This window comes from Cupressus sempervirens, chromosome 2, assembly GCF_028749045.1.
Source record: "Cupressus sempervirens isolate cs-2001-9-10 chromosome 2, ASM2874904v1, whole genome shotgun sequence".
Classification (NCBI taxonomy): Eukaryota; Viridiplantae; Streptophyta; class Pinopsida; order Cupressales; family Cupressaceae; genus Cupressus; species Cupressus sempervirens.
The window spans coordinates 537,250,144-537,266,574 of NC_143119.1; positions in this window are offsets into that span (position 1 = coordinate 537,250,144).

A 16,431-nucleotide genomic window follows, 5' to 3' on the forward strand; every position below is an offset into this window, starting at 1 on the left:
ATGTAGTTGGAATATAAAAGAAATCATTTCAAATAGATAGTTCTTTGTACTCAATGTTCATAGGTTTGATTATGCATATGTGAATCATGTGCATTGTTTGAATCGGTGCATTTCAAATATGAAGGCTTATGTAAAAGAATTCCCTATTGTATTTAGTTGATAAGAAATTGCATTAAAGGTTTCTTTGTAAGGATTGAACTAGTTGCTGTCATTATTGAACTTGTTCAAATATAAGGTATCGAATTGAGGTAGGATAGCAAGTATGAACAAATTTTTAAGTTTCAATTTACATTCTATAACATCACAAGAGTTTTTCAATAGAAATATCAAGTTGAACACATTTTTAAGTTTTAGTTTACATTCTATAACATCACAAGTGTTTTTCAATAGAACTATCAAGTTGGTATAATCACGAGAGTGATAGTGTTAACAACTAACTGAAAATCCAACCCAAATCCTTGTCACAACATAATTAAGTTAGGGAAATGAATCAAGTAGAAACTATCTTTGCAAGTACACACATGGAAGCAAAATATGGAAGAGAACAATTGCTCTTTGAATTTTGTATGGGAAAAATGTAAACTTCTCCTTTGTCAACAAACTAATATAGTCAATAAAATAATAATAACCCACATAAACAATAAAATAATAATATATATAAATAACTACCTAAATAACTAGGACATAAATTGCATAGAAGGCAAAGAAAAGGAAGAAACAATAACCCAAAAAAAGGTACCTAGCCTAAGAAGCACACAAAACTTTAAAATTAATAAATAAATAAAAATTAAAAAAATGCACTTCTACCCACACCCACTTCCTTATCCTCTCCTTATCGCCCATCCCTTTCTTATGCGTTGGAGACCCCTCTTGACGACTCAATGCTCATACTATGTTGGGTTGGGAGTGGGAAATTGGATGCCCATGCCCATGCCTATGCCATGCCACTACCCATGAGCCTGGACATAGCATTTAACTTGTCTAATCATGTGTCATTTGTTTTTGTTTCTTAAAACCTGCCACAATCAAATCAGAGTGAATTACTTCATTACTCTGCCACAGAAGTTCCAATATTGGATACGACAGGAAATACAAATTAGTGTTATATAAATATAAATTATTATTTAGTGCTATATGAATTATTATTGATAGATTTTAGTGATTAAATTAAATTATTAGATCTTTAATATCAATCTGGTATTTTATATAATGAAAATTATTCCAATTTTGATTGAGTATTACATATCTGAATGTTTTTTTCAATGATTGTGTGAGTATTCTTTAGATGGACTTAATGATTTTGAGCATAAAATTAGAAAGGTAAGAAATATATTATTTAAGTAGGATGTGGATTAGTTAACAACATTATTTTTGAATCATGTTATAAATATTAAACTCATAACATGATATTTAATATGAAATAGTGAAGATATATAAGGAAAAAAATAATTTTTTCTGTTAGTAAACGTCTAAATAATTTTAGAAGTAATAAAAGATTTTGAGGATTTTGAGGAGACATTGTTATGGACAATATTATTAGGTAAGGTATGTTGAGATTATTATTATTTATTAGTTAAGTTGTACTATTGTAAAGTTAAATATATGAGTTTTTAATAATATTTTTTAAATATATAAAATATAATTAATATTAAAAATTTAAATATATCATTTAATAAAAAATTAAATAATTTATAATAAAATATTTATCAAATAACATATATTATATAATCTGAATAATTGAAAGAATAGTTTTGAAGACAAATATATATCATCACCAACTATACAATGTTTTTTTAGCTTTCTACAATACTTATAATAAATTTTTTGAAAAAACTAAAAATTTCAAAATGATAGAAGATGAATGTTTATATGTTTACAAATATTTTAAATTTATATTCTAATACTTAAATGATAAATGTAGATTTTGATTTGAATTCAAAAATTTAGTTATATTTAATGACCTGCACAAAATTGTAAAAAAATATTATAAATAATTTAAGTATATATATATATGTGTGTGTGTGTGTGTGTGTGTGTGTGTGTGTGTGTGTGTGTGTGTGTGTGTGTATACACACACACACACACACATATATATATATATACACACATATATATATATATACATATATATATATATACATATATACATATATATACATATATATGTATATATATACATATATGTATATATATATATGTATATATATATATGTATATATGTATGTATATATGTATATATATATATATATATGTATATATGTATATATATATGTATATATATATGTATATGTATATATATGTATATATGTATATATATATGTATATATGTATATATGTATATATGTATGTATGTATGTATGTATGTATGTATGTATATATGTATATATATATATACATATATACATACATACATACATACATACATAGATACATATATACAGATATATATACATATATATACATATATACATATATATACATATATACATATATATACATATATACATATATATACATATATACATATATATACATATATATATATATATATACATATATATATATATACATATATATATATATATATATATATATATATATATATATATATATATATATATATATATATCATAGAGTCAAACCCAAGACCTCTCTGATAAGAGGTTCAAAATTTACCATTGTATTCTAGGTTCTTGGCTAAAAAATTATATATTTAATATATATATTTTTTTGAATTAATTTTTTTTATAGATTGTCATTTAATATTACAATTTATTTTCTATTATTATATATGGGATGTTGAGAGGATGTTAATTAATTAATTTTTTTTAAAAATTTAACTTATAATTTTTTAAAATAAAAGCTTATTAAAATCATTTAAAATATTAAAATATATATTTATTTGTTTATTTTCAAAGATTACAAAATAAGTATCATTTTTTGTTTAAAATAATGCACGTAGTAACTAACTTATAATACAAATTCTTATTTTGAAAAATATTATAAAACTTACCTTCTAAAAAAAAAAAAAAATTAAATAAAAACTTACGAATTTTTACATTAACAAAAATGTTGGGAATTAGATGTACAATGCTAGCCTGCACATTTAATTTTTAAAAATTCAATAGATAGTGTACAAGATTAGACATGTACCAAAAATAACATTAATCAAAGGAGGTAAGAACTAGGGACACAACTATCCTCCAGATAAATTGTCCCGCCGTACAAGAAAAGTACAAAAAAAGGCATGATACATACATCCTTTTTGAATGGCATGGTCATCTCATGGCAGTCCATCCCATGGACCCATCGATGGTCCTTCTATGCTCTTCCCTAGGTGTCGTCTGATGTCCTGTGGGTGTGTCTAACGGATGTTTCATTAAACTGACAATTGATTTGTGTGTTTTTTATTAATTATGGAGTTGTACAGATGCCAAGTAATGGTGTTCTGATGGAATTTCATTGTGGACTATTTCTGTATGAATTCATACCAGAAAAGCAACCTCATTCGATGCAGTTTCATGGGCCTATTAATGTTGCATCAAGTTAGATAACTGTTTACGTACCTCTAACTAGCCATTACTATTACTTCATCGTAGAGTTAAACATTTGAAATGATTTAACCATAGTCAGCCGACAAAACATTTAAATATTTATCCAATCTCTTTCGTATGTTCACATTGTAAGACATAATCGATAAAACAATTTTTTCTTCCTTCGACATATCCTTTCTTTCACATGATTGCCACATGCTATGGTTTAATGTTCCTTCAACGTAGAGATAGAATTACTATTTGTCTTCACACTTTACTAACTGCAACAAAGTAGCAATTACAACACTGTTAACCATTTTCACAACATCACTACCTCAAAAACTGACCACATCCTAGCACTTGCATAGGTGTAAAACCGCTCATCACAACATCATTGTCTGTATTCTTTACTATCACTTTCACCTGCGAAGTAGCGAAACCTTTTAGATTGACCTTTTTGCAACTTCTTTGTGATTAAGGACTTAACATCTTCATCTTTTGTGATGTTGTGATGACTCAAACCTTGACCTTGTTGCCTCTTCCAACCTTGACCATGTGAAGCTGCGATTATAAGATTTTGCCACTTCGCTACCTTGACCTTAAGTCAAACTTAATCTCTTGAGAAGCTGCAATGGCTTATACTTCGTTTGATGTTTCATATACCACTATAGTTACAACGATTAGGCTTCATGATTCGGGATACACTATAGCGATTGTAGTATGGTCAAAAGAGATTTTGGGTACTATATTGCTATAAAATATAGTGAACTCATAGAAAACTCTTCTATCGCTATATAGAGAAGGCCTAATCTTGATATAGCAATGAGTGATGAAGAAAGTATATCCCTATGACATATAGCGATCCCTTTTGTTGCTATGTGGGGAAACTACAAAAACAATATAGGGATGAGCGATAAAGGAGGCTTATCACTATAACATATAATGATCATCAACAAGCAAAAACATATATAAACATTACAGTGATGAGAAATGGAGATGTTGTATCACTATAAGTCATGGTGATGAGTGTTTTCAGTGATAAAAAAGGAGGAGATATTGAAAACGCATAACAATTTCATCCATATTTTCATTATGTAATCCTATACATTTATACAATGTGTTGAATGTTTTTGGGAAGCTTCAGTTTTATCAAATATGCATTATAGTTTCATCCATAATTGGATATTGTTATCACATAATGAAGGTTGAAGCATCAAAGATTGAAAGAATAATCTGCAGTCTAGGTTTGCAAAAAAAAATTTCAATAATGATACATAGATTTTCAGAGGAGTATCTTAGAGATGATTGGACATATGTCTCTAAATTGCGTGGGATTGGCAAATAAGAGAGCTCATTTTATATGCTTTTTGTTTCTTCCCATTCTAGGGAGTTGTGGGTGGAAGTTTAATCACTTTGCAAAATGGTTGGCTATGTTATCCAGGTATGTTGCTGATGCTTATGCAATCTTTTGCATTGGGTTTTGGAGGGATGTGCAGCTAGATGACCATAAATTGGTGCCATACTAGAAAGACCTCTCAAAGTTTGACATCATTGGAAATCAAACTTGAAAAATATGCCTTTTTTGGCACAAATTTTTGGAGCTTTGTGAGACCAGATGATTATAAATTGGTACAATATTGGGAAGATCTTTGGTAGTATGAAGTGAATGGAAATTAAATGTGAAAAGTTGTGTTTGGAATGATATAATATTTGCACAATCCATGATTTAAATGACAGCTTAGGATGCAAAGCTTAAAACATAACTAAATTTTGAAAAACTATCACATTTAAAATTGTTGCACTTAGTTTTGCTACAAGTAGTTACTGTATAGAATGTGCATATTCATGTTCGATATGGAGTGATATCTATCATGTTCCATATGGAGTTAATTTGTATGACTTTTGGAATGGATATATAAAATTAGTTGCAACACATCAAGGCTTAAGGTGAGGAGTGTCTTAGAATGTATATATAAAAGTCATGGGCTTAGCCCAGATTAATTAGTAGTTGTTGAGATTCATTTTTAGTATATGTAAGGTTTTAAGTAGAATCGAACCCAAGACCTCTTAGATAAGTGGCTCACAAGTTTCCATTGTGTTGTAGGCTCTTGCCTAAAATATCTTTGAATTCTTGCAAATAAAAACAATTTATCTTTTTTCCAAGAATATGTTTATATTTTTAATTGGAATGGTAGCAATTTATGCACGTAGATTTGTGGCTTCATCAATTATTGGTGTGGGTCAAATATTTTAATGTGCCAATTACATTTAGCTTTCTTATTAAAATCAGATTTGGATCATGACTTCATTGTGTTCTGTTTGAAGATGTACATATATACAAGGATATAATAGTTCAAGAATTAAAATAAATTATTCCAAAAAGGTCCAATAATATTGGCTTTAATTAGTGTGGAAAATAGTAATCTTCTAATTTCTCTACTGATAACCATTTACTTTGACTAGGTATAACTACATTGCTAATGTAACACTTGCATTTAGGCATTTTGTTAAGTTCTTTTAATTTGGATCAAATTCTTTACCATGCTGAATTTCAATGCAATCTAAATTGTCTATCATAAAGCAACTCTCCATATTATGAAAGATTATTAAGAACTACAAACAAGTTTATCTTCTAGTTTTTATATTGATCAAATATGTACAAGAATGTCATTTAATGATTGTTATAAAATTTTAAATTTTTTTACCATAATGTGTTACATTAATGTAGTCCAAATATGTGCAATAATATGACAAAATAATGGAAAAAAATATTAATTAGATATAGTTCCCACCACCTTAATTTCTCGACCAATTGTTATTCCCACTAATTAAGGTACAACTTTAATCATATTATTTGCATCAAAACCAATATAGAATGTAAAAAGATACACAAGGTGTCCATATGGAGATTTGAAGACACCTCCACCCCTAGACCTATTAAACTTTTTCCACACATTGTTAAGTGAGAATTTGATCTCAATAGGTTTGAGGAAATGTTCAACAAATCTAAGTGAAATAATTAGAGACACCTAATTAATGCAATTGATGTCAAATTTGATAGGTGAACCCCATAACTCACATCACTCATTTGCATCTAAGACACTTAGCACATAGAAGAGAGATTCACCAATTGTGCTATAGAACCTTGATATAAGAAAAAAATAAATATTGAAGTAATAGTGAATTAGATTGGATGCAAATAATGTAAAAATAATGTTTCTAAAAGAAAAAAAAAAAAACTAAATATGGAACATTAGGTCGAGAATTAATTTTGATCATGACTAGTTTGCTCAAGTAAGGCCCCTTCCCTAGTGACCTATCATGAATCTTAATGACACAAATATGATCAAGAGATAGAAAGAGTTAGGAGGTATTGAATTCTCATTTGAGACTGACATGGATTTTAGTTATTTCTATAATAAATAACCTATTCGGTTACATTAGGTTGATAAGTTAAGACCTTATGGAGTAAAGGTTCAAGATGTCATAGCCTAGAAACTATGTTTATGGATTCATTATATTTTATGTTCTATTAGGATAATTGACCTAGATGGTTATAATGGAAACACGATTCAACATTCACCCTTGTGAGAAGTTATTAATATTGTAGGTGGATGTAGTTATTGGAATTGGATGTGTCTACTAGGTAGGACTAGGTATGATGTAAATGAATTGAGTGAATCATTATGCGAGTAGTGTTAGGATGATATGTTGTTATGGGATGATAAACTAATATGATGATGATGAGGTTACATTATATTGACAAATACAATGTACTGATTTTGTCTGATGATTGATTTTTTTGAACTTATTATGCATGCATCCCAGTTAGTTGACATAATTGATCTTATCTTATGAGGTGTCATCTCATGATGGTATTTGGATGCTATTAGTGATTCCCCCCTATGATCAATTAAATTTTAAGGATATTAGTTGTGATGTTTACTTAGTATGTCTTGATGTTATGTTATGTTAAATTGGTAATGTTAAATAGGAATTAATGTTCTTATGTAGATTTTGATATTTTAATGTTGCAAATATTTCATATGATGTTGGTGAGGAAGGAAAGTTCATTGTGATAAGTTAGTATGCAAGTTAATGTGAATTGTGCAATATTGTGTTGTGAAGTTATTGTGGAAGAAAGAATGTGTTATGAAGGCCTTGTGGAGGCGTGGTAATTTGCAAGTTATGTGATTTGTATTGGTATGGAAATTCTCCTCTTGGAGAGCCCACCTTCACCCAATGTTTATGGTTCCATTTGTGAGCCATTGTGTAGCCATAGTTGGGATTATTCAATATTGTGTGTGTGGTGTTGATGCATATGTGAGCTTGCTTGATTGTCACCCATTTGTGCCTTGGTTCCCCTAGCTTGGGGGTGGCATCATAGAGGCCTAGGATGGGAGGTGAGCCTCCATAATTCTTGTTTAAAATGCATTGCAGGTTTTGTGCTAAATGGTTTCATAGGAGAAGCTTGGAGTTTCTCATTGTGATGATGTAACATGAAGGGGAACTTGTCATTTGTACTTTGCATTGTAATGGAGGAATGCATGATTTCATATCAGCAATATAGGGTTTTGTAGAGATATAAATTGAATCATTGTTAGTTATGTGCATTCATATGTAATGTAATGAAGAGATGGATGTCTAGATGATATAGTTGGAATATAGAAGAAATCATTTCAAATAGATAATTCTTTGTACTCAATGTTCATAGGTTTCATTATACATATGTGAATCATGTGTGTTGTTTGAATCATGGAATAATACAAGGGAAGTGCATTTCAAATATGAAGGCCTATGTAAAAGAATTCCCTATTGTATTTAGTTGATAAGAAATTGCATTAAAGGTTTATTTATAAGGATTGAACTAGTTGTTGTAATTATCAAACTCGTTCAAATATAAGGTATGAAATTGAGGTAGGATAGTGAGCATGAACAAATTTTTAAGTTTTAGTTTACATTCTATAACATCACAAGAGTTTTTCGATAGAACTATCAAGTTGAACAAATTTTTAAGTTTCAGTTTACATTCTATAACATCACAAGTGTTTTTCAATAGAACTATCAAGTTGGTATAATCACTAGAATGATAATGTTAACGACTAACTAAAAATCCAACTCAAATCCTTGTCACAACATAATTAAGTTAGGGAAATGAATCAAGTAGAAACTATCTTTGCAAGTACACACATGGAAGAAAAATATGGAAGAGAAAAATTGCTCTTTGGATTTTGTATGGGAAAAATGTAACATTCCCCTCTGTCAAAAAACTAATATAGTCAATAATATAATAATAACCCACATAGGCAATAAAATAATAATATATAGAAATAAGTACCTAAATAACTAGGACATAAGTTGCACACAAGGAAAAGAAAAGGAAGAAACAATAACCTAAAAAAAGGGTACCTAGCCTAAGAAGCACACAAAAATTTAAAATAAATAATAAATAAATAAATAAATAAATAAATAAATAAATAAAAATGCACTCCTACCCACATCCACTTCCTTATCCTCTCCTTATCGCCCATCCCTTCCTTATGCGTTGGAGACCCTCTTGACAACCCAACGATCATATTCACATTGGGTTAGGAGTGGGAAAGGTTTAACTCCTTTCTCTAGCTGGGAGGCATGCAAGCTAGAAGGACACCCTCTCCAAACTGAATGCTACTCTCCAATGCACTAACCACGTCACTCTTCTCCCTTGCTAAATGCGAGCAATGGAATTGGATGCCCATGCTCATGCCCATGCCATGCCACCACCCATGAGCCTGGACATAACATTTACCTTGTGTAATCATTTCTTGTCTGTTAGTTTTTGAAGCTATCGTTGTCAAATCAGAGTGGATTACTTTATTACTCTGCCACAAAAGTTTCGATATTGGATCTAATAGGAAATATAAATTAGTGTTATATAAATATAAATTATTATTTAGTGTTATATGAATTATTATTGATAAATTTTAGTGATTAAATTAAATTAATCAATATGGTATTTTATATAATGAAAATTACTCAAATTTTGATTGAGTATTACATATCTAATTTTCTTTTTAATGATTGTGTGAGTATTCTTTAGATGAACTTAGTGATTTAGAGCATAAAAATTAGAAAGGTAAGAAATATATTATTTAAGTAGGATGTGGATTGGTTAACAATATTATATTTGAATCATGTTTAATATATCAAACTAATAACATGATATTTAAAATGAAATAGTGAAGATATATAAGAAAAAAAAAATTTTCTATTAGTAAATGTCTAAATAATTTAAAAAGTAAGAAAAGATTTTGAGGATTTTGAGAAGACATTATTATGGACAATATATATTTATTTGTTTATTTTTAAAGATTACAAAATAAGTATCAATTTTTTATTTTTTAAATAGCGCATGTAGTAACTAAAGCAACTTATAATAAAAATTCTTATTTTGAAAAATATTATAAAACTTACTTTCTGAAAACAAAAAAGTTTAGATTAAAACTTACAAATTTTTACATTAACAAAAATGTTGGGAATCGAGATGTACAATGCTAGCCTGTGCATTTAATTTTTAAAAAGTCAATAGATAGTGTACAAGATTAAACACGTACCAAAAATAGCATTGATTGAAGTAGGTAAGAACTAGGGACACAACTATCCTCCAGATAAATCATCCCACCATACATGAGAAATACATAAAAATGCATAATACATACATCCTTTTTGAATGGCATGGTCATCTCATGGAAGTCCATCACATGGACCCATCGATGGTCCTTCTGTGACCTTCTGTAGGTGTTGTTTGATGTCCTGTGGGCATGTTTGATAGATGTTTCATTGAACTAATAGTTGATTTGTGTGTTTTTAATTAATTATGCAGTTGTACAAATGCCAAGTAATGGAGTTCTGGTGGAATTGTTATCGTGGACTATTTTCATATGAATTCATACTAGAAAAGCAATCTCATTCAATGTGGTTTCATGGGCCTATTAATATTGCATCAACTTAGATATTTTTCTACGTACCTCTGACTAGCCAATACTATTACTTCACCGTAGAGTTAAACATTTGAAATGATTTAACCATAGTCAGTCGAAAAAACATTTAAATGTTTATCCAATCTCTTTCGTACTTTCACATTGTAAGATGTAATCGATAAAATAAATTTTTCTTCCTTCGACGTATCCTTTCTTTCACACGATTGCTGATGTAGAGATATAATTACTATTTGTCTTTACACTTTATTTATTGCAACGAAGTAGCAATGATAATAATATTAACCGTTTTCACAACATCACTACCTTTGAAATTGACTGCATCCTAGCACTTGCGTAGGTGCAAAATTGCTCATTGCAACATCCTTGTTTTCATTCTTTACTATCACTTTCACCTGTGAAGTAGCAAAAACTTTTAAACTAACCTTTTTACAACTTCTCTATGGTTAAGGACTTAACATCTTCATCTTTTGTGATGCTGCGATGACTCAAACCCTGACCTTGTCGCTTCTTCCCAACCTTGACCACACGAAGCTGCGATTATAAGATTTTTCCAGTTTACTACCTTGACCTTTATCAAACTTAATCTCTTGAGAAGCTATGATGGCTTATACTTCGTTCAATGTTTCACATATCACTATAGCTACAACGATTAGGCTTCATGATTCGAGATACACTATAGCGATTGCAATATGGTCAAAGAGATTTTGAGTACTATATCGCTATAGAATACAATAAACTCATAGAAAACTCTTCTATTGCAATATAGAGAAGGCCTAATCTTGACATAGCAATGAGCGATGAGGAAAGTACATCCCTATGACATATAGTGATCCCCTTTGTCACTATGTGAGGAAACTACAAAAATAATATAGTGATGAGCGATAAAGGAGGCTTATTGCTATAACATATAGCGATCATCAACAAACAAAAACATATATAATGATTACATTGATGAGTAATAGAGACGTTGTATTGCTATAAGTCATGGCAATGAGTGTTTTCAGTGATTGAAAAGGAGGAGATGTTGAAAATGCATAACAATTTCATCCATATTTTCATTATGTAGGAAACTTTAGTTTTATCAAATATGCATTATAGTTTCATTCATAATTGGATATTGTTATTGGGCAGTTAGGTTAGGGTTAGTATCTTGATGAGTGTTTTTGGTCATTATGAGTATTATCAAAATTGTAGTACAGTTTCATCCATATTTTGATATTGTTAATGAGTTCTAATATTGAACATGCATAACCATTTCATCCATATTTTTATTATGTAATCCAATACATTTATATGCATAACAATTTCATCCAAACCTTGCCTTGATTTCTCTATATATTTCTTCTACTCCTTGCCTCACTTGAACCATCGAATAAGCATTGGAATCTATCATTTGACATTTTGTTTAACTATTAATGTGATTTATTTCGCATAGGTGCGTTGAAAACCTCAATTGATAGAAATGTGGGTTCTTCATTTGATGTTTCATATATCACTATAGTTACTACGATTAGCCTTCATGAATCAGGATACACTATGGTGATCACAATATGGTCAAATATCTTTTTGGGTACTATATCACTAAATAATATAGAGAAGTCTTCTATTGCTATATGGAGAATGATAAAGGAGGTTTATTTCTATAACATATAGTGATCATCAATAGAAATGTTGTTTCTTCATTTGATGTTTCATATATCACTATAGTTACAATGATTAGGCTTCATGAGTCAGAATATACTGTGGTGATCGCAATATGGTCAAAAGAGATTTTGGGTACTATATCGCTATAGAATATAGAGAACTCTTCTATCACTATATGGAGAAGGCCTAATCTTGATATAGTGATGAGAGATGAGGAAATTATATCACTATGCAAAGAAATTGTGAAAACAATATAGCAATGAGCGATAAAGGAGGCTTATCACTATAACATATAGCGGTCACTATTAGAAATATTATTTCTTCATTCAATGTTTCATATATTGCTATAGTTATAGTGATTGGGCTTCATGAGTCGACATACACTATGGCGATCACAATATGGTCAAAAGAGATTTTAGGTACTATATTGCTAGAGAATATAGCAAACTCTTCTATCACTATATGGAGAAGGCCTAATCTTGAATAGAGATGAGCAATAAGGAAAGTATATCACTATGACATATAGCGATCTCTTTTGTCAGTATGTGAGGAGATTGCAAAAACAATATAGTAATGAGCGATAAAAGAGGCTTATCGCTATAACATATAGCGATCATCAACAAACAAAAAATAGATATAATTATTACAATGATGAGTGATAGAGATGTTGTATTGCTATAAGTCATGGTGATGAGTGTTTTTAGGAGATATAGACAATGCATAAAAATTTCATCAATATTTTCATTATGTAATCCAATACATTTATTCGATATGTGTTGAGTGTTTGCAAGTAGCTTTAGCTTCAGCCTATTTTTTTTATTAACAATAACATTCCTCCTTGGATGTCTATAAAGAGGGAGAACATAATGCTGGAAATGATTGTACTAGGTATTTTTCCATTTAATAGTCATCTAAATTAATTCATAAACATAGTATCAAAATGGTCATAATAATTATGTTTTGTTTCTATTCATCCAACTAGGTAAGTACTGATGCAAGTAATGGGTGTCAAACACTAAATTCTTCCCACAATCCTTTCTTGAACTTCTTCCAAGTTCAACCAATACCTAATCCCTTCCTCAAGACCTAATCAAGACTAGATTGGTGGTGAATAGCTTCTTCACATTTCCACTTCACCTTCCTATACCATCTCTATCATCTAAGTATCCTTAAACCTTCAAAAAGGCAACAAAATCTTCTCCACACCTCACTCCCTTGTACCCTACAAGATCTCAAACTCTATTAGAATCCTTTACACTCTTCTCCATCATTTCACCAAATTTCAAAACCATCTCATAGGTTTTGTATTTCCTCCTAAGTTCAAACTGTAAGTTTCTCTAGGAGGCCTAGTAGGGGCTCTTTCCTAGTAGCCCTTTCTAACATTTTATTCATCAAACTCCCAAAAATCACAAAGGACTTTCCAAACCAATTATATAATCATTGATGGGTTATGAAAACCTAAAAAACTCTAGAAGATCGCATCTGGGTCAACTCTCCTTGCCCCTTAACTCTCGAGCCCTAGTTTAGGACTAATTAGAGCTAATACCACAATTTTTTCCCAACAATGATGTAGTAATTAACAATCCATATATCTGATTACTAGAAGTAGAGTGGACATTCTAGAATATTACATTACCCTTAGGTAACTCTTTAATCTCCATAAGAATGGGCTTCTGGTGTTCTGGAGCTAAACTCCAGATCGCCATTGTTTAGGCATCAATGTTATAACCAGATCCTCTTACTTGTCCGAGCTGATTCTCATCTGCAAATGAGATAGTCTTTTCCTGCTTCCTCATTTAATCTAAAAAAATGAGGAACTAATGTCCCAACCTAGGAATACAATAATATCACTCATTTGTATTAGCTCCTTGACCTCTTCTACAGTGAGGGTTTCACTTCTAGGGTCATACTCTTGTAATTTTTTAATCATTTCAACAACTACTTCATCTGAGTCCCTTGGTTTCATCTGTAGTGACAACTCATTCTGCTTTAGCTTAAACAATAAACTCTTGAACTCCTCTATTTTAATGAAGTTTTCATCACTCACAATTTTATTGGCCTTAATGATTCTATCATCAAGCATTTGATCTTGAAGCTCCAAATTGTTGGACCTTTTCTCATCCTCAGTGGCTTGAGCCATCATAAAATTACTTCTTGTAGAAATGGAAAATTGATTTTGATTTTATATGTGTATTGTGAAACCACATGATTACATTAGTTTGCATCTGAATTAATGACCAATGCCTTGTCCATTATTACATAGAGTCAAACCAGTAACCTTAGACCTATTTAATTGGGTTTCAATTAAACTTATTAGCTGTTAACCCTAAATTTCATTCTTATGATATCCATCCCATATGCCTACAAACCTTGTCAATTCATTAGAGATTTTTCTTAACTCTTTAATTAAAACAAATCAATGAAAGGACATACAACCCATCCAGGCTACATTAAATTGAAAGAACTTTTCTCATTTCAATCTCAAAATAATAGATACATGAAAATAGAGAAAAAAAAAATCAAAGACACAGATATGCAAAACTTTCCTTTGTATTAATTCTCCTTGAAAATAATACATTACTGGTACGAAACTCAAAAATAACTCAATATATGACAAATCCTATCATTCAAGATTCATTGTATTATTAGATTTGCAAAACTAAATACATTATACAATTGGCACAAAAATTGGACAAACTGTAAATAACATAAGCACTAAAATTCTACAAAATTCAGACCCTAACTCCACATCTTGGAAATCCTTTATAGGAAGGATTGCAAAAATTTTTAGATGGGAGGAAAGATGTTAATAATCTATTGGAAACCAAATACAAAGACATTTTATATTGTTAATTTTCAAACATTCTTTTTACTTTAATCAAAATTGGGAATGCAGTTGCAAAATTGGTAGGTGGCACTTTCTTAAGGTATTTTTAGCTTGAATTTGTTTATACTCTGATAGCGTATCATTTTCCTTGCCTTTTCTTTATGTTTTTGTCTCTTCTACCTTTAATTGCATCTTTGAATCTCCTAGTTACTTTCCTTAGATGATAGGTCCTTTATATCTACTATAACTTCCCAGATAGCAATATCAGTGTCCACATCAGGCCATGTGGAATCCCTAACTCCATTTAATTCTTCCAAGCATTTGCTCCACTTTGCATTTGTTATAGCATTAACCTCCATAGTTATCTTTGACATCTTAGCTTCTAACTTATTTATCACATCTATCAAATCATATACTACCACCACACTTGCCTCATCATTACAATACACTAGAAATATGGGATGATTCAAAATATTGTCAAAAGAAGATGACCATTCCATCGAATCTTTAACTCATCCATCATTGTCTAAAATGGTGGGGACAAAATTAGGTGTTCTTGTAGCAATTGCTTTCATTTTATTCTAAATCAATTTGACTTTCCAGCAAAGAAACCATTCAAATCTTTTACCTTATTTATCATTTTTCTGACATTGATAATAACAACCTTTGGAAATTATTTCTTTTATGTCAACATAGGTACAATATTAACAAGAAATTGGGTGTAAGGTCCTCATGTAGTAAAAAGGGGAGACAATGGAGAAACTGCCTCAGAACATTTGTATTTAGTCCCTTGCAAAACAAGATAATTACTATGCACAATTTGTGAAACAAGTTTTAATGCATTTATCTTGTGAGGTAGCCAGTTCTTGATATTTCTAATTTCAATCTCCTTGCTAGACTCCAATTCTTCTTCATCAACTACCATAGCTTGGCCTATGACCTCTTCTACTTTAGATGCATATTCTTCTATTTGAATACCTTGGTCTTGAATTTTAGCAATGGATCTGGTAGTGCTCTTTAAAACCACTATTTCATTTTCCAACTGGAGGTTTCTCTATTCTAAGCCATAGGTCTTTTTCATTTCCTCTTCATAATGCCTCTTGGTTTTAATGTACCGCTCATAGGCTCCTTCAAGCTATTCCTCCAACACATCAATCCTATTTTTTCCCAACATTGCTGCTAAATTTTTCAATTCATAAATATGGCTACTAAAGTAGAGTGGACATTCCAAAATATAACATTCCATCTAGGGGACCCTTTAATTTCCACGAGAGTAGGATTTTGGTTTTCTGGAGCTAAAATCCATGTTGCCATAGTTCGGACATCAATATTACACCCAAGGCCTCTCAATTATCCCATTTGATTTTCATCCTCAAAAGATATAGTTCTTTCTTGTCTTCTCATTTTATCTAATAAAAATGAAGAACTAATATCCCATCCTGGGAAG